This window comes from Triticum urartu, chromosome 5A (genome assembly GCF_056163025.1).
Source record: "Triticum urartu cultivar PI428250 chromosome 5A, HENAU_Tu73, whole genome shotgun sequence".
NCBI lineage: Eukaryota > Viridiplantae > Streptophyta > Magnoliopsida > Poales > Poaceae > Triticum > Triticum urartu.
In genome coordinates, this window is record NC_141877.1 from 515,702,309 (window position 1) to 515,722,324 (window position 20,016).

Consider the following 20,016-nt stretch of genomic DNA (forward strand, 5'->3'; position numbering starts at 1 on the left):
AATCAAAGCAAGATAAGATGCATAAAAGATAAACATCACATGCAATCAAAATATGTGACATGATATGGCCATCATCATCTTGTGCCTTTGATCTCCATCTCCAAAGCATCGTCATGATTTCCATTGTCACCGGCATGACACCATGATCTCCATCATCTTGATCTATATCAATATGTCATCACATGGTCGTCTCGCCAACTATTGCTCTTGCAACTATTGCTATCGCATAGCGATAAAGTAAAGCAATTATTTGGCGCTTGCATCTTATGCAATAAAGAGACAACCATAAGGCTTTTTCTAGTTGTCGATAACTTCAACAAAACATGATCATCTCATACAACAACTTATATCTCATCACGTTTTGACCATATCACATCACAACATGCCCTGCAAAAACAAGTTAGACGTCCTCTACTTTGTTGTTGCAAGTTTTACGTGGCTGCTACGGTCTTAAGCAAGAACCAATCTTACCTACGCATCAAAACCACAACGATAGTTTGTCAAGTTGGTGTTGTTTTAACCTTCGCAAGGACCGGGCGTAGCCACACTCGGTTCAACTAAAGTTGGAGAAACTGACACCCGCTAGCCACCTGTGTGCAAAGCACGGCGGTAGAACCAGTCTCGCGTAAGCGTACGCGTAATGTCGGTCTGGGCAGCTTCATCCAACAATACCGCTGAACCAAAGTATGACATGCTGGTAAGCAGTATGACTTATATCGCCCACAACTCACTTATGTTCTACTCGTGCATATAACATCAAACCATAAAAACCTGGGCTCTGATACCACTGTTGGGGAACGTAGTAATTTCAAAAAAATTCCTACGCACACGCAAGATCATGGTGATGCATAGCAACGAGATGGGAGAGTGTTGTCTACGTACCCTCGTAGACCGAAGCGGAAGCGTTGATGCAACATAGAGGAAGTAGTCGTACGTCTTCCCGGTCCAACCGATCCAAGCACCGTTACTCCGGCACCTCCGAGTTCTTGGCACATGTTCAGCTCGATGACGCTCCCCGGGCTCCGATCCAGCAAAGCTTCGGGGAGGAGTTCCGTCAGCACGACGGCGTGGTGACGATCTTGATGTTCAACCATCGCAGGGCTTCGCCTAAGCACTGCTACAATATGACCGAGGTGGAATATGGTGGAGGGGGGCACCGCACACGGCTAAGGAACGATCATGAAGATCAACTTGTGTGTCTATGGGGTGCCCCCTGCCCCCGTATATAAAGGAGTGGAGGAGGGGAGGGCCGGCCCTCTCTATGGCGCGCCCTAGGGGAGTCCTACTCCCACCGGGAGTAGGATTCCCCCTTTCCTAGTCCAACTAGGAGTCCTTCCAAGTATTAGGAGTAGGAGACAAGGAAAGGGAAGGGAGAAAGGGAAGGAAGGAGGGGGCGCAGCCCCTCCCCCTAGTCCAATTCGGACTAGGCCTTGGGGGCGCGCGGCCTGCCCTAGGCAGGCCCTCTCTCTTTCCCGTATGGCCCAATAAGGCACAATACTTCTCCCCCCGTATTCCCGTAACTCCCCGGTACTCCGAAAAATGCCCGAATCACTCGGAACCTTTCTGATGTCAGAATATAGTCGTCCAATATATCGATCTTTATGTCTCGACCATTTCGAGACTCCTCGTCATGTCCCCGATCTCATCCGGGACTCCGAACTCCTTCGGTACATCAAAACTCATAAACTCATAATATAACTGTCATTGAAAACCTTAAGCGTGCGGACCCTACGGTTCGAGAACAATGTAGACATGACCGAGACACGTCTCCGGTCAATAACCAATAGCAGGACCTGGATGCCCATATTGGCTCCTACATATTCTACTAAGATCTTTATCGGTCAGACCGCATAACAACATACGTTGTTCCCTTTGTCATCGGTATGTTACTTGCCTGAGATTCGATCGTCGGTATCCAATACCTAGTTCAATCTCGTTACCGGCAAGTCTCTTTACTTGTTCCGTAATACATCATCTCGCAACTAACTCATTAGTTGCAATGCTTGCAAGGCTTATGTGATGTGCATTACCGAGAGGGCCCAGAGATACCTCTCCGACATTCGGAGTGACAAATCCTAATCTCGAAATACGCCAACCCAACATGTACCTTTGGAGACACCTGTAGAGCTCCTTTATAATCACCCAGTTACGTTGTGACGTTTGGTAGCACACAAAGTGTTCCTCCGGCAAACGGGAGTTGCATAATCTCATAGTCATAGGAACATGTATAAGTCATGAAGAAAGCAATAGCAACATACTAAACGATCGGGTGCTAAGCTAACGGAATGGATCATGTCAATCAGATCATTCAACTAATGATGTGATCCCGTTAATCAAATAACAACTCTTTGTCCATGGTTAGGAAACATAACCATCTTTGATTAACAAGCTAGTCAAGTAGAGGCATACTAGTGACACTCTGTTTGTCTATGTATTCACACATGTATTATGTTTCCGGTTAATACAATTCTAGCATGAATAATAAACATTTATCATGATATAAGGAAATAAATAATAACTTTATTATTGCCTCTAGGGCATATTTCCTTCAATAATGTGATGAGTCGGGTCGTCAATAAGATGAGCAAAAAAATGACTTTGCATTAGCCCCCAAGTGTCATGGTGCATGCTTGAAGTGACATGAGACTTGCATATTCGATGTAATCTCAACTTAAATAATGTAGCCCCCAAGTGCCGGGTCGTAAGCCTGCAGCGACTCGGGACTATTTCCTCCATTGTAGAATAAATCATATCCATTGATAAAATAATAGCCATTGCGCTGAAGCGACTTTGAAAACCTTAATCATAATACTGGTTACTGATAACCATAGTAAAATCCAGCCATGTTGGCTATTTGAAGATTTGAATAATATAATCCAATGATTTATAAGCGCATGATTCCAATGGCGCGATCCAAATATATATACTGGCAACTTATAGTCCAAAGCCAGGCGGGTTAATAAACACTGGATAATTTATCATCATACTAGCGACTTATAGTCGAAAGCCAGGCCGGTTTAATAAACGCCGGTGATTTATAATCATGCTTTATTCAACCTGTTTCTGCATACAACAAGTTTAAAGTGTCCGGGCGGTTTACCGCCGGACGGGTCATAATGCCCAACATATAACCCGGGTTTATAACCAAGGCTGCACTTAAGAATAATCAAATATGAAATATATCATACCTGAGACATGGAATCACATCGTTGGTTTACCAACTTTTTGTAGTAAGAGTGATAACCCCAATCTTGAGTAATTGTAACTCCTTTCATACTGTGCCGGTTTATGATAAAACCGTACCGGGTTGTGATAAACACCGGTTTATCCATATTCAATACTGGTGACTTATAGTCAAAACCAGACCGGGTTAATAAGAGCCGGATTATAACTGATCATGTACTGACAACTTGTAGTTGAAAGCCGAGCTGGGTTAATGAATGCTGGTTTATCAAAAACATTATAAATCTCATCAATGGAGAAAAACTTAGCAAATAAAAGCAGATGAAAACTTGTAGTCGAGGCTTTTCACGGGCTGCCAGGCCCCAAATTCGAGGTTTTTCATGGGCTGCCAGGCCACTGAGTTAAACCATTTTGCAAAGCCTTTTAAGATAATCCTCAATCCTTAACCAATCGTCGTTTTAACTTGACAAGTTCAGGGTCTTATCAGAGTAACTTGTCAAAGTTCGACGGGTCATACCAGGTTTACCTGGGCGGAGTGACTTACTTAAAAAGGCAGGCTAACCTGGGGTTTTAGGTGTATACACCAGGCTTTCAAGCCGTGGCTTGATAGCCTATTACAAGTGTAGATTCTTTGTTCATTGCGACAGCAAAGAATCCCCAAGTAACATTTTGAGCTGTGCTCAGTAGGTGCCTATGTTTGAGTTGTGCTTTTGCAATACTCTCTTTGGCCCCTAAGTAATTTTCTTTTGGCCTTGAGCCGATCAAGAGGTGTAGCTATGGTTCGAATACGACCAAGCCCCCAAGTGATTAATAATATGATAAGCCAATAAGGCAGGATACCCATGTTTGAACCGCACATTATGGCAACAGGTCCTCTTCGCAACCTTTAACTTTTTACAAGAGATAAATTCTTCTTGAACTGGGATTTTGAACCGAATATTGAGATCTTCAAAGCTTTGTGGGAGACATCTTTCCCTTGAACCGGATTTTAAACCGGAATCTTCATTTTCAGCCGGAAAATTTCTGACAGCCTTTAAACTCGAACTTGCGAGAAGTTAATTCCTTTTTGAACCGGAAATTCTTAAACCGGATTTGAGAGCTTCAGAGCTTTGTGGGAGACAGATTTCTCTTGAACCAGATTGTAAACCGGATATTTGAGAGCTTCAGTTAGACTGACTTCACTTGAGCCGGATTTTAAACCGGAATCCTTTCTGATGACCCGGAACTTCTTCATTGAGCCGGGATTTTGAAACTGTCATATACTTTCTAAGCCGGAAATTTTCCGACGGCCCTTAAAATTTTCATTAATATAACAGTAGCTTCCGGGACCGGGTTATCTTTCTCTCCATCGTCCTGGGGCTTTTAAATTTGCTGAAACTGGCAAGATTTTTTGGGTCATGTCATCATAGCCCCCTAGTCTTAAGGTGACTCGAGGAGTTGGCTTGAGATTCTCCATATTTGACCGTGATATAAACCAGCATAAGTTGTATATCGTTGGTGTTGATAGCACGATGTGAATCCACAGAAGGTTTAGATGACTGCGACGGGTTATAAATGATCTGTATAAGCCGTGTCAACAACTCAGCCAATGGTTCCTTCCAATTGCTATTTGAAATTAACCAAACTGTAGTGGCGGCGACTTGCGTGCCTGGCCATTGATCCATCCAGTGCAGACGGTGGTTGATGATAATTTGCCTCCAATTTGAAAGAAAACCGGGCTACCCAAGTTGTGACTTGCTTTATATTCAATAAACAGCTCATGCAGATAGGTGCGGCCCGGTGTGTTGATGTGGACCATGCCGCGAGAGACAGACAGAAAAACAATCGCAGCATCAGAGGCGGCTCAGACAGATGACCCGGCCGCGGCGTTGGAAGCCAGCGCGGACGGGCAAGTCAATCCCGAACGCGGTAAACCGTACGGGCGAGTCAGCCACATCGTGTTGATATAAATTCGGCCGAAGAAGTGGTGGCATGCACATATGTAGGTCTTGGACCAGATGATAGCGCATCATGATAGTGGCACGAGCCATATCTCCATGATCTTTATTATTGCAGTGAATAATTGTCCTGCATATAATATTGCATACCAAGGCAAAGATAAACTGCTCTTTGATAAAAATAGTGTCAATAAAATATATTTTAGATGGATATCACCTGATGTGCCAGGCCGGAAATAATCCGCCATGAAATTGATGATCACTAGATGAAGTTGAAATCGCTCACGGGCGGGTCGGTCGTGGCAGACGGCCACGGCGTTGTAAACCGGCGCGGTCGCGAGAGATGGCCACGGTGTTATAAACCGGTGCGGGAATCCGTTGAGTAACGACGACCAGCTGTGCTGAAATGATGTCGGCATGCCTCCATCTCCATGGCATAATACCACTTTGTAGTGGATTTTGTCCTGCGTAAAATATTACAAGACAGAGTAACTGTTTGCAGACAGATTATTGTATACAGATAAAATAGATAGGATGAGTATCACCTGATATTTTTATCGGATGAGCACAGACGCTCATTCCGGATAAATACATCTTGTTCTGCGGCCATCTCAGCCTTGAAACCTGAACCGTGTATGCGCTTGGTCCTGTAACTTGCACCCAGTCTCCGGTTTTCTTCTGGATGTGTGAGGGCATCTGTCAACCCCGGTGGTTGGTTTGACTATTACAGTAGTATAATAGTATTCTTCATTGGTTTTTGCTTGTCTCTGCCTGCAGATTTTAAGACGACGGCAGCCCATTATGGATACAACTATCTTCTTCTCTGTTACTACAAAACTCGAATCCTGAAGCACTTCTCTGCTGCTGGTTAAAGCCATGACAGTGAGTCGGGTCGAACGACGTGGAAAAGGGCAGCGGCAACTTGAGGCACGCTTGGTGGTTCGGCAACGCAGGTCGGTTCACCGCGGGCGTTTTGAGGCAGTACTCGGATTCGACAAGGCGACGCTTGGAGGCGGCTGGGCAACAAGAGTGACAGCTCCGACCCGGCACCGGTCGGGATGACTGGCGGGTTGGCCAGCGCGGGCGGGTCGTCTGCAATGGAGACGGCGGTTTGACCGCGACAACTTGGCACGCGACAACAGAGGCGGGTTTAGCAATCCTGTCAGACCGGTTCGGACGGCGGCTGCGGCGAGTCAACGGAGCAGGAGGCGGCTCACCCGCGGTGTAAGCGGATTGGCCACTTGGGGTGCGCCTCGCGGTTTGGCAACATAGTAGCTCGACGCAGGAGATGGTAAAGTGAATCCGGGGCGGTTTTAGCGCGACTTGAGATTCTCTAGTGGCGAACGGAGCAAAGCAGCTGGCTGTGATTCGGGACAGAGACCGAAGCGGAGACTTGAGGCCGCTCGGTCCGAAGTGAAACGGCAGCACGCGGCCATGTTTTTACTCTGTATGAACTTGCAAAGGCAACCCCGATCTGGTTGCTTTCCCATGTGGCAGTTTTGCGTCGGCCGGTCGAAGAAAGGCCGGAGAGGCAGATAAAAACCATGGAGACCGGACTTTCAGATCCCGGGTGTCTAGACACCCGGTTATCTGGACCGTTCGTCCAGTCTGGCTGCGTTGAGATTTGTGCCAAGCTATCTAACCAATGAATATAATAACAGGTCTGTTTCTTGATTAGGCGGTGGCCGTTTGACGCAATCAATATAAACTAGTCTAGTATAGCTCTACTGTTACGCACCTACACCGACCTACAACCTATGAATATTGGTACATGATATGACATGTCTGCCTGCTAGAGTACTCAGAGGTAGATGTACGTGTCGGCCGGTGTTTCAAACGAGCCACTGGCGATGAGACGTGTCGTCTTCAACCTCCCCACGTCTTGGTTCACTGCTACTTGCCATGCATTCTCGGTGCATAGCGTCCTTGATATTGCAGCAGGACTAGCAGCCGGACTAGCTGCGGGACTCACCGGCGGATGGTGCAGCTGGACATGCTCACTTGCCTGCCCGACATGCCGTCCACCATCTGCTCCGGCCAATCCATCCGCCATCAGTTGTGTTACTTCCCCAACCGCGTTCACCTCCGGCTCTCTGTTTCTTCGAGTTGATATCTGTGCGGCAGCATACCTCGCCGTGATAGCACGCGTGCAAAAGATGCACCCCTTACCGGTGCACTGTGCAGACCACATGCGTGTTAGATGCAGCGGGAGATGTAGAGTAGCTGGACGTCTGATATATCATCTGAGAACAAGAAATCTTACCGCCACTGGCGGCTTACGAAGAACATGAGATCTCTCCGTCGACGCTGATGAAGAAGCGGATGACGATGCCTCCCCTTGTAGGTGGATTGCAATGCCAGGCTGGACGTTGCCCATCTCATACATACAGAACTCCCCCGCCGGCGGCGTTGTCTGCTAGAAAGAACCACACCGGCCGCTACTCTCTCCGGTGACCAAGAAAGCTCACACTAGTGACAAATGAAAAGAAGGGATGCAGACTGTGCGCAAGGGGATATCATGTCATGCAACTGTGCGCATGCATCGTTCTCCCTCTGCTGTCACCTTAATAAACACCACCCATGGACAGCAATATCTTTTCCAGCCCGATTCCTGCCATGCCTCACTCCTCCCGAGGCTGACAGACCTATACTTGCAGAGCCTATTCCTGCCATGCCTCTCTCCTCCCGTCGCTATTTGTCTCCCTGATAAAGCCTGCTAATCATACTAGTACTGTACAAGCGTCTGTACCTGAAAGCTACACGGCACGAATCTTTAACTCATTCGACGGACGGGATAACCGGGTGCCGGGGCACCCGGGTGTCGTCACACCTTTTCGCTCTACAAATCCATGCAGAGCAAGGCCGTCCCTGTCTCCGTCGCGGTCCCGGAGGCAGCAGAGCAGAAGCCGGAGGCGATGGAGGTCGTCCCTGATCCCGTCGCTGTCCCGGAGGCAGCCGAGCAGAAGTCGGAGGCGATGGAGGTCGTCCCTGACCCTGTCGTGGTCCCGGAGGTGATGGAGGTGGATCAGAAGAAGACCTCCCCACTTAAGCGGCAGATGTCCAAGAAGGTCTGGAAGGTGGCCAAGCTCGCCGTGCAGTCGCTGGAGACGTACTACGGAGACCGGGCCTACCGTTTCTTGTTCGACGCCATCGCGGACTTCTTCGCCGCGCTCCTCACCTCGGACCTCGAACAGCTTGCCCACGGCGGGAAGAAGATGAAGATCGGGCTCGCCGCCAAGTGGTGCCCCACGCCGGGCTCGTCGTGCGACCGCACCACGCTGCTCTGCGAGGCCATCGCTCGTCGCCTCTTCCCGCGCGACTCAGACCCCGAGTACGCCCAACTCTCGGACGAGCACTACACGTATCACGCCCTCCACCGCCTTCGCCGTCAGGTGCTCGTGCCGCTGCGCAAGGTCCTGAAGCTTCCGGAGGTGTACATGAGCGCGCAGCGGTGGTCGGAGCTCCCCTACACTTGAGTGGCCTCGGTGGCCATGAGGCGCTACAAGCTCCTGTTCAAGAAGCACGACGAGGTGCGCTTCGGCAGGTACCTGGATGACGTGAAGGCCGGCAAGGCCAAGATCTCGGCGGGCGCGCTCCTGCCACACGAGATCGCGGCGGCCGCACTCCTTGGCCAGGAGGACGACGTCTCCAAGCTTTAGTGGCGCCGCATGGTGGACGACCTCCGCGCCAAGGGGGCGCTGCGCAACTGCATCTCCGTCTGCGACGTGTCCGCCAGCATGACCGGCACCCCGATGGAGGTGTGCATCACGCTGGGGGTGCTCGCGTCGGAGCTCAGCGAGAAGCCGTGGAGGGGCAAGGTGATCACGTTCCATTCAAGGCCCTCGATCCACCTGATCAAAGGCAATACCCTGTGGGAGAAGATGAAGTTCGTGGAGCGCTTGGAGTGGGGCGGGAGCACCAACTTCCAAGGGGTGTTTGACCAGATCCTCCGCACGGCCGTGGACGCCGGACTTGCGCCGGAGAAGATGATCAGGACCGTGTTCGTGTACGTCGGGCGCCTACTTCGGCAGGGGGCCGTCGTGGGAGACGGACTACAAGGTGATCTGCGAGAAGTTCAGGGCCGCCGGCTACGGCGACGTGGTGCCGCAGATCGTCTTCTGGAACCTGCGCGACTCCAGCTCGATGCTGGTGACGTCGACCCAGCCCGGGGTGGCCATTGTGAGCGGCTTCTCCAAGAACATCCTCAAGATCTTCCTGCAGAACGACGGCGTGGTGAACCCCGAGGCCATCATGATGCAGGCCATCGCCGGCGACGAGTACCAGAAGCTGGCCGTGTTTGACTAGATCGACTGTCGTGTTCTCATCAGCTTAGCTTCTTTTTCTGAATCGTATTGTGAACAGCTAGCCGTCTTTGCACGGTGACGGAAGCTCTAGAGAGTTGCACAAGTTATTTAAAAGAAGAAATTCGCGGTTCATAATTTCTTTGTATTTTATGTCTGTGATTTTATTTATACCACCCACACTTGGGACTTTCTGACCTATCTTACTATGATGTAATCCTTAAACACCGTCCTTGTCGGATCAAGTCGCTCATGACACCTCCAGCTGACCAGCTCGTCGGAGCCACATCGGCGACGAAATAACACACATGTGCTGGGATCGATTACTAAGGCATGTCAATTGCTTTCTCGACCATAAGTGTGAGTACATTGTACACGGGCACTGATCAATTTGATCTTTTTTCAGCTAGAAACTCATGTGGGAACACACATAGAAGAATCAACTGGGAGGCTATCTTGAAAAACAACGAAAACACTAACGCCCACACGTGTGGGCGCCTGGCAACTCGCCCACACGTATGGATCATCGTCCAACCAATTCTGTACGAATCTTGGCGCGTTCTAACAGTTTTTGTGTGTCACGTAGGACTAAGCTGGTGTGTGGGCATTCATTCGGTCGCCCACACGTCATTTTTCACCACACGGGGCTGATGTGTGAGCGTTTAGCAATTCGCTCACACACCAGTTTTCTCGCACGCAGAGGGGGCTGGTGTGGGGGCGTTTATCACTTCGTCCACACGCCCGTCTTCTCGCCCACACCCAAAGCTGGCAGTTGCCATGTGTTTCTGCAGGGTACATGGCAACTGCCCAAGTTTTGCTTGTAAGCATATGTCAACTCTCTTTTATCCGACTTGCCATGTGTTTTTGCATGGTACATGGCAACTGCCCTAGCGTGCACGTATGCAGATGGCAACACTTTCTCTTTACATGGCAACTGCCCTAGCGTGCTTGTGAGCACATGGCAACTCTCTCTATTACCCGAACATGTTTTTTTGCCTTGCCTTTTTGTAGTGCTACATGGCAACTGCCCAGTGTTAGTGGGTGGCAACTCCTAAAGTTTTGAAATCATGGCAATTGCAGTAGAGCAGACCATACATGGCACCTGCAGTTGAGCAACCATGGCAATTGTAGTTGTCAGACATGGCAATCGAAGTTCAGCGACATGGCAACTACAGTTAAACGAACATACACGAGGGTCTGGACCATGGCAACTGCAGGACGCGTGGTGACTGTCAGGCGGGGCGTGCAGGACCACGAGGTACGAAGCCTGATGTACGGGGCGTGTGGGCGTTATCTATTTCGCCCACACGCACGCGTGTGAGAGGGATCGTGAGGAAAAAAAAGGTGTGTGAGCATTACTTATTTTGTCCACACGCAGGTGTGTGGACTGTTCCTCTTATACACCACACAAAATATGTGGGCAGACCCCCTAACACCCACACATGTGGCACTTATCGGCATCCAAAAACATTGCACGACAAGCTTGGACTCAATATGACGATATGCCAGTTCTTTTGTTAGCCTACTCAGCTTATTCTAAATAAAAGCTCAACCATCTTTTTTAGAAGCCTACTAATTAAGACTTGACTAATAGGCTTCTAAAATATATTTTTGGTTGGCCTGCTAGAATAGGCTGGATATGAGGCAATTTATTCTAGAAGTCTAAAAATGCCATCAAAAGAACTGGTCCTCTGTGGACGACTCCAGCGGGGGAGCGTGTAGGGCCGGTGTGAAGATGTCATATTTCTCCCACGGCGAACGTGTTTCATGACATCGGATTTTGAAGCGAGAGGGAGATAGAGAGTTTCCACAAGAGAGGGGGGGGGGGGGGGGGCGAGATCATCACGCAGACCTGTTTGCAGAAACTTGGCCCATCGCGAACGCAATCCTCTACCATATCTAGTTTCCTCTCTCACTCGCCACTCTCTTCATTCCCCCCGCCTTCTTCGATTCCACTCGCCTTCAATCCAAGACCCCACCTCCCCGCCGCCATCCTTGGCGTGCCTGCTCGGCCCTCTCCTCTCCACGCCGTTGCGCGCGTTCTCCCATTGGACACCACATCCTATAGTGCGCACGACATCGGCACCCTCGTCGCGGGTGGTGGTGGCGCGATCTCATCGGCGGGGAGGTGGTGGTAGAGCGCGCGACGGCGGCAATCGAGAGGAGCGACGGGAAGGAGAAGACGAATAAGGAGAAGAGCTAGCGGGAGCGTCGGGGCAAGTATCGAAGGAGGAGGAAGACGGGGTGGGTGGCGGAGGTGGCGGGATAGGTGGCCGCGGAGAGGAGGAGCCCAAAGAGACCGGGTGGACGAGGAGTAGGTCGTGATAGAGGGCGTGCACGAAGTCGGCTCTTCCTCCACGGTCTCTAGCGCGTAGTCCCGTCCGCCACCCTACATAGCACTGCACCTCCCTACTCCATGGCCGCCGCGCCGAAGGAGCGCCTCGACGTGCTCACTATCGCTGCCGATGAGACGGACTTCTACAAGCCACATCTCCAGCGTCAGGGACATATCCATGAGGGATTCATCCATCTCCCGCACAGTAAGCCTGCTGACCTTGCGCCCATATTCATGATGCAGCTGTTGCACGCCTAATGTCATTGCTGTTAGGACTGGACAACTGTAACTTATGCAAGAATTGTTGCACTTGTTTTTCTCAACAAAAAAAAGTTGTTTCCACCCAAACGGAATACATTAACCTATAAACCAATGGATCTAAAAAAAACCCTGTAAACCAATGGCAAATTATGTTGTGTTTATACGATAAAATAAGGTGGGTTTCCTATGGCGACTTAAGTAGAATTTTTTTTGCCATGGCATTTTTCTGTCACCGCGGCAACTAGTTTTTAATTCCCATGGAAATTTGTAGTTTTTCCCGCATGGCAATTTTTTTAATCATCATGTCAACCTGGTAGATTTATCATATACACATGGAAACTTAGAATAGTGCCTTTTCTATTTTTACTTTGGATGGCAAAATATCGTACCACCAGATGGCAGCTCTTTTGCTCACAACACATGCCAAGTCATTTCAAATTATCATGTCAACCAGCAACATATGGCAAACCAGAAATAACTCTTACAATTTATATATAGGTTGGCAATTGCTTACAAAAAATAGGAAATGAAAAGATTTTTAAAATAATGAACAAGAAAAAAGAATAAAACAAGAAATATAGGATAATCAAAATATCAACCTAAATACATTTTTTAGGGGAATCAACCCAAATACATTTTTTTTGAGCGACTCAACCCAAATACATACCAAAGGGTAAATGACAATGAAAATAAAAAAACAACGGGCCCATAGACGAAAACGGCTTGGAAAAGCCCATAACCCAGCGCGGCAGCGCCCGATTGAACATATAAATCACACTACGCAACCCGGCATTCCAGCGCGTCCGCGGCATGCGAGCGATCCGGCTCGCACGTTCTGCCTCGCTGGCTGGTTTTTACAGCGCTGTCAAACATCCCACCATTTGTCTATCTGTACATTGTTCTTTCGTGCTTAGCTGGATGACGGATGGGCCTCCTTTCTTGCGGGCCCAACTTTGCAGGCAGCGTCCCGTCTCTGCGTCGCGTGTGTCTTACGTGAGAAAACGTTTAACCGTGGTGGCCGTGGGCGACGTGGGCTGGGTCGGTGAAACCCTATCAACCAATCGTCGCTCTCCTCGAGCCCCACGTCCCTGCTTCCCCTCTTTCCACTCCCCACGCTTCCCTGTGCAGCCGCCGCCTTCCCCCCGCTCTCCCCATCTCATCAGAGCCACTCGGCCGGACTCCTTCTTGGCCCCAAGAAGCCCCCGTTCTGCCCCGCGTCGGAGTTCAGCGGTAGGGGAGGAGCGGATCGATGACGACGAGGATGAGAGATCGATGGAGCGAGCAGCCATTGCAGAGGATAGATCGAGGAGGGAGCGAGCCAGGAGGTGCCGCCGGTCGGTCGCCGCCTCACCACTGGCTACCCTTCTCTTTCCCCTCTACATCGCCTTCTTCCTCCATGCTCTCCAAATCCTGCCTGAGGTCGTCGCGCTTCACCTGGTTCTAGATCGGCAGCAGCTAGACGAGGTCGTTCGTGGGGTGAAAGAGCAGGGAGGCAGGCAAGCGACGAGGGCAAGAAGAAGCCAGCCCGTCGCGCTTGGCTCGAGCTGCAGGGAAGAGGGAGGAGTCCCGAGAGAGGGTGAAGGAGCGGGCTGGACCTTGTGAGGCGGTGCCGCCGGCCAGGGGACGTTGTTAGTGCGCTCGGCGCCGTCCTTCTCACCCCGAGTTTGCCTCCCTCTCCCCTTCCGGCGCAGGTCCTTTTTCACGAAACTGACCCAGCTTTCCTGTTTTTGCTACATGTGCGATTTGATTCTTCACTTTCCTTTTCTTCTCTTTCTTTCAGATCACCGGGGCTGCTCTCATTTGTTTGATTTGGTATTGTTCCTTCCATTCTGCTACTCATTGTTATCATACCAAGGTGAGGTGTTCTTCAGTTACGATGCTCCTGGCCTGTTTGATGAAACTTCTATGAGCTGGTATGCTGTTTGTTCTCTCTTTTCCTTCTTGTTGCAGGCGGGTTTACCTTCTCTGTTGGTTCTTGGGTCCTCCATGTCGTGAGCCATCAAGGTTGGACAGCCTCTCTTCTGAGCTTTTGTCTACTCAAAGTGATGTGAGCTGATTCGTTGGTTTGCGCAACCTCGCTGTGTACGTGATCTTTGTTTACATATAAACACCGGATGTGTGATCTTTGCCTGCATATCAAACGAGGATGTGCTCTTATTTACATCTTGGTGTGTTACCATGACTCTAGGTGGTCAGCCCGGTTCGCAGCTAGGCCATGCTTCCCTCCGGATTCTAGCATGGTGTTCGGGTGCCTTTCTTGGTTCAGTTCCGAGTCAGAAGCAATGACATCATTTTTTCCTAAATCTTGCATATACGTTTGATTGCAGCGGCTGATTCCTGTGTCATGCCTGGACTTGCTAGATCGGTTAGAGTTTGTTTATTATGCCTTCGGCATCCCCTGGATTTTTACTTGGGTGTCATGTGGTGGTTATTTGATATGTGGTCTAGGAAGAGCCCACTTATTCTACATTGGGCGTCTTTTGCTGCATTTCTACTTGTATGTGCTTTCATGTGTTTTGGGATGACCCAATGCATTTTAGTTCATCTATATGTACATCTTCCTGAAGTCTTTCTGTTCCCTCTGTTTTTTCTTAGGTTGTATGTAGATGAGCACATAGGACCATGACTGGATGGTTTCATGTAACCATACATCCCTATAACACGGTTCAATGAATGGTCTGTTGCTACTTTTCCCCAAGTTATGATTTTGGGAGTGATTTAGGATTGGCTGGCACTTCTTCGGACTTCAGTTATGAGGAAATGGGTCGACACAATTTACAAGATGGTGCTCAGCGAGCTGGGCTCTGGTTCCACCAATATGAATGTCTAGCCTCAAACTTGCCTTACTTTTTTGGAATTACTCTTTTTATCTGTTGGATCATTCTTTTGTTAGTAAGAAATGTCTGCATTTTAGTGTAACCTAAACCTGCTCATTCTAGTCATTGGTTGATATCAGTAGTGGAATGTTGTCTTTTCTTCTCTCATTATTATTTCAGGTCGTTAGATTCACGCATTACAGATTACTGTATTTAGTGGTGTCATGATTATTGCATGCATTCTATTTACTGAAAAGTGAAAACACCCACCACTACAATATCTTCATAAGAACCTTTTTTCTACAGTTAGCACAAAAAGATGCTTTTGGCCTACTACATGAACTCGTTCTTGCCGACTTCATCCTCTGTTTATTTTCTCATGTTTGATAAAATATCTGTGAGCTCAACCATTCTGTGATTCATGTTTCCTTGCCGTGTAGGTTCTTTGTTGGTTCGTGGGACGTCTGTGTCGTTAACCAACAAGGTTGGATCTGTTCTGATTCGCTTGGTTGATTAGTGCTTGATGAGCAGCCTATGAACCCGTGCGTTTGTGCGACCAGCTTCCCTGTCTATTTGTTTTTTTGGTTCATCTACCATACTTGTTGTACTATGTATGGGATTTTTCTTCAGATCTCGTCAGGAAAACAACTTTCTTTATGATTGTCCTGCTGGTTTAGTCCTATGCATACACCGTCTTCTTCCTGGTTGATTAGGTGCTTGTAGGCCATTGGTTTGTGCCCGTGCTTGTATAGTATGGCCTGTTTTCTTAGCTTTTGCTAATTCCCAGTAAACTACAAGACTCTCTCGAGTTAGTGCATTAAAAGAAATATATGCAGCAAGTGATAGTTAAATAAATATGTAGGTTAAAAAATACAGTCAGACCTATACACCACTTGCTTATTGTTTTTAAACATGCTTGCTTTTTCTTTTATCTTTCATAAATCTCTGATTCCTTTTCAGTTTTCTGATTTCCTTTTGTTCTACATTTCAGTTCATCTATATGTACTTCTTCCTAAAGTCTTTATGTTTGTGCTGCAAATCTTGTCGCTCTTGCACTGTCTTGTTGGCTCAAGCTTCTCAGTGCAAAGGTTTGTGATTCCTCTTCCGGTTCTATTTTCTTTTGCTCCTGTGATGTATAATGATTGACTGCGCTTAAGTTTGTCTGTTTCATTTATGTGTTTGGGGTGTCTATGTACAGTTTATCTGTTCTATCTGGTGCATCGTGTGCTAAACTTCTAGCTGGATGTGCTTTGATTGGTTAGCATGTGTGGTCTAGCCTGAGCCAATGCATTTGAAGTCTGTCAATTTCTGAATTTGTTCTGTTCCTTGCTTGCATGTGCTACGATTGGTTATATGCAAGGAAGAATGGAATTAAGAGGGAGATGAAGAGTGAGAGGCAAAACGCCAGGGAAAAAGATAGCTAGACAGCAAATGATGTAGCATATAGGTTGCTAAAATAGATTGCTACTCTCCTGTTTAATTAAATGTCCATGGGTTGATTTCAGTTCTGTGCTTGGGGTCAGCATATTCATTAAGGCTGATCTATTCTAACTCGGCCATTTTTTGCCTACACTGAGCAAATGCATAAGAGTTGTTCTATTTCTGAATTTATGTTTCTGCTTGGATGTGTATTTTCCATGCCGGAGTTGTTCTTGCTTTGTTATTTTCTTTTGTATTGAAAGTCATGTTGATGTGGCACTCTTTGCTGTTTCGAATGACAAGATTTGTGCTTTATATATTATAAGTCGCTGAATTAAGATTTTTCTTATGCTTCCTTTCTCGAAAATAAAAATGGCTACCTATATATTGTTCCCTTGCCTTTATTTTTTACTGAAAAAGATATACATTTCCATGTTTTACCTTTCATAATGAGAGCAAGTAGCAAGGCTAGATGCAGTCTTATGTTCGAGAGTTTCGTACATTGTATGATCTCCTGCTAAAAATGTTGTTTCCATCTCTTGCTTAATCATTTAATGTTTATTTGCATACGGGTCCAGAGAGTTGCATTTTCGTGCCTTCCAAATCCACGTGCTTAGCTGAAAAGTGCAATGCATGATGATTGCTGGTGATCTTTTTATTGGTAGACAACCCTTACTTTCGATATGGTAATTCTCAAAAGGCCCGCTTTACTGGTTGCTTAGTTTGGCAACAGAGTTATCGGGATAAATGCAAACCTTGGTTTTTTTAAGCTCCATATACATTTGTGTATTTTGTATTTTGTGATTATGTTGCATATATATTTGTTTATTCCTTCTTTTCAGGAATGTAGGGAGCATTTATTATGGTCTTCTCACATTTCAATTGATTAAGTAGTAGACTCATAAATCCTCCTTTTATTCTTTCAGAAGTCGTTTCCCATGTTTATTACTTAGCAATTAAGCTACTTTTATTCACTCTAAAATATTATACCCCATATGTGCATGTTAAGTTCGCTAGCTAGGTAACTCTGGGAAAACTTTTATCCATTTCCTTATAGGGCCATGAGTTATGCTATAATATAATTTAGACGCTTTTGCAATATTGTAGTCGCTTCTCTTACAGGAAGTAAGTATAATTTATGTGTAGTGAGTAGAAAAATTCCCTTCCCTAAACTGAATTGTCACAGTATGGATCATCTTAACCTTGTTCGGAGAGTTGAAGAGTTGCATATGTAACCATGTCTATTATTCTTAGATAAGGTCTTGCATTTTCAGCATTGGCGCAAGAAAACAATTCATAATCTTTTCGGCCTTGTGTATAGTTGCAACTATTTTCGTGTTATCAGGATTGTACTAATTAAGCAATAATGGTAGTAACAGAAAAACATTTTTTGCAAATGGGGTTATTATTAGGATTATTCCCATGGACTTTCTGGTGATATTTAGATGAATATTTCCACATAATAGAATTATCCTTTTAGATCAAGGGATGCCTATGGATGGTAGGTCAATAGCATGTGGCATGTAGAGGGCCTCCTTTTCCTTCATGAAGCTGAGAGATAACTTATGCTTTCTTTTTTAGTTTCTCCTCTATAAGTATATTTGACCACTATAAATTTTGTTATAATACACATGAGAAGAATCTTGAGAAAGTTTATAAGATTTACATGACTTGATTGGCATTCATAAAAGGTTTTGCATTTAGCTGCTATAGAGGTGGAATACTTGCGAACTAGAAAATTTTGTATCTTAATTTTGGTCGGATTATTAGCAAGTTGAGTGCAACTGGTTCACAGATAAAGAACTTGTCTATCATTTTATTGTCTTACCTATAGATGGAGTTGTTCTTCCTAACCATTAGAAGCTAGCTTTTCCTATCGGCTGGTGTTTTAAATGAATGGATGAAGTGCATGTTTCAGTTTTGATGGCTGTTTGGGTTGAATTTAACTTTTTGAAGTAGCGGTGTTGCCAGCCAACCTTTTATTTCTATGTGTTTCATTGAAGCGGCCAACTTGCTGAAAGAGCTCTTGAGCAAAATTTTATCCCATGTGACCTTGGTGATTTGTGAGGGAAGGTTGGATCCTTGTGGCCGACCACCTATTTTGCATTGTTACTGAATAACTATCAAACATGACCAGTCCCACATAAAGGTATGCTAACATGAAGTGAAATTTTGGTTTTCAAATGCTATGTACTCTGAATACATTGATCAAGTGGTTATCAATTTCTGCTCATTCTCTCCTTGTTAAGTCAAGTTTGTAATTAATTTCTCACAAGAGTTGATTTCTACATGTGTCACAGTATCATCAGCAACCGTCTATCTACATGCCTTGCTCATAACATTGTAAATGATCGTTAGTAAGCTTCTTAGAAAACATGTATATCTATTATCGATCCGTACTTATTTTCACATGTTTCTTTCTATGTCTATATATTTTGACACACACTCTTCCAATAGTTGGCTTGCTCTCGACCTTTGCGCCATGAGCGCAACGGGTCATCTAGTGATGATAACGGGCCACGCGACGCTAGCCTGTTAACTCGTACGCGTCTGCCGATCGGTTTTGCACGAATCACTGCGCCGCTTTTGATCTGACGGCCGAGACATAACTTCGCAAAACCTGGTATTGCATCCGGAGACGGTCTTCTCGCCCGCAGAGGCGATCTGTATTCTGAGTATATCAAATCATGAATCGGCCAGGCACTCGTTGCGTTTTGATGCAGCTGCTATGGCTCTGAGCGAATCTATCCAGAACCAGGCGATGGCAGGCGATGCAAGCCCTGGTGTCACCGCGTGCATCCCGCGGGACGTCCTTGCGAGCATCCTGCTCCGCCTCCCGGCGAGCGACCTCCGCCGCTTCCGCCGCGTCTGCAAGGAGTGGCGCGACGTCATCTCCGACCCTGCCTTCATCGACGAGCACACGGTTCACGGACCGCGGGCCCTGACCCACACCATCGTGTTCTTTCCCGGATATAGCCGAATCCACAACGATGCTGAAGACACAGACGGCGGCAGCGGGTTCCTCTTGGACGAGCAGTGGCGACTCAGTGCCACTTTCACGGCCGGCAGGTCGGAGGACATGATAGGCACTTGCAACGGGCTGCTATGCTTCCTCGACCGCGGCCAGCGAGCCATCACGGTCGTGGAGCCCTTCACCGCGAGTCGCTCGCCCTTCCGTTGCCGCCGGAGACGGGGCCGAGGTACGAGTGCCGCGCCTACTGCTTCGGCTTCGACCCCCGTTCGAGGCGATACAAGATTGTTCACACGGGATACCACGCGGAGAAGGTAGTGCACGTGTGTACGGTGGGAGGAGACGAGAGCTGGAGGAGCGTGCATGCCGCCGGTGGAGCAGCCGGCGAGACCCACCGGCCGTGGCCCCGCGTGCGCGGACGGAGCGGCGTACTGGTCCGTTACAGGGGAGTACTGGGGTACGAGGATCGCGCGCCTCGACCTGGCGACGGAGGAGGTCACGTGGGACTGGATCCGCAACCTGCGTGTGCCGGACCCGGCGCCGGCATTGAGCGTGACGGCGGGGTCAGACGCACGGGTGTGCGTGATGACCATCGACCAGTACCCCAAATTGGAAGCCTTGTTCATCGGAGAGGGCGGCCGCTGCTGGGTGCACGATGTACTGGAGCAGCAGCCTCTCTTAAGGTACCCCTCGCTGCGACAGCCCTTGCAACGGGGGCACCTGCTGATGGAGCACCTTGATCGCCATGGGTGCGGCGGCCTGTACGCTAACCCGATTGCGCCGGCAAGCCGTG

General features: G+C 47.8%; 1 long non-coding RNA gene and 1 pseudogene across 12 annotated transcripts; both read left to right on the forward strand.

Annotated features, from left to right (window-relative positions):
• Window positions 1-7,969: 7,969 nt before the first annotated feature.
• Window positions 7,970-9,425, forward strand: LOC125507225 (uncharacterized; annotated as a pseudogene).
• Window positions 9,426-13,060: 3,635 nt separating this feature from the next.
• Window positions 13,061-16,440, forward strand: LOC125510100 (uncharacterized). 12 transcript variants are annotated; one of them, XR_007284491.2, is made up of 5 exons: window positions 13,063-13,708; window positions 13,798-14,099; window positions 14,206-15,375; window positions 15,825-15,921; window positions 16,032-16,440. It is a non-coding gene; the product is annotated as an uncharacterized LOC125510100 (long non-coding RNA). The 12 variants fall into 12 exon arrangements; XR_007284493.2 differs by having other exon boundaries at window positions 13,064-13,708; window positions 14,206-15,317; XR_007284489.2 differs by having other exon boundaries at window positions 13,068-13,708; window positions 14,206-14,841; window positions 15,274-15,375; window positions 15,825-16,440.
• The last annotated feature ends 3,576 nt before the right edge of the window (window positions 16,441-20,016 follow it).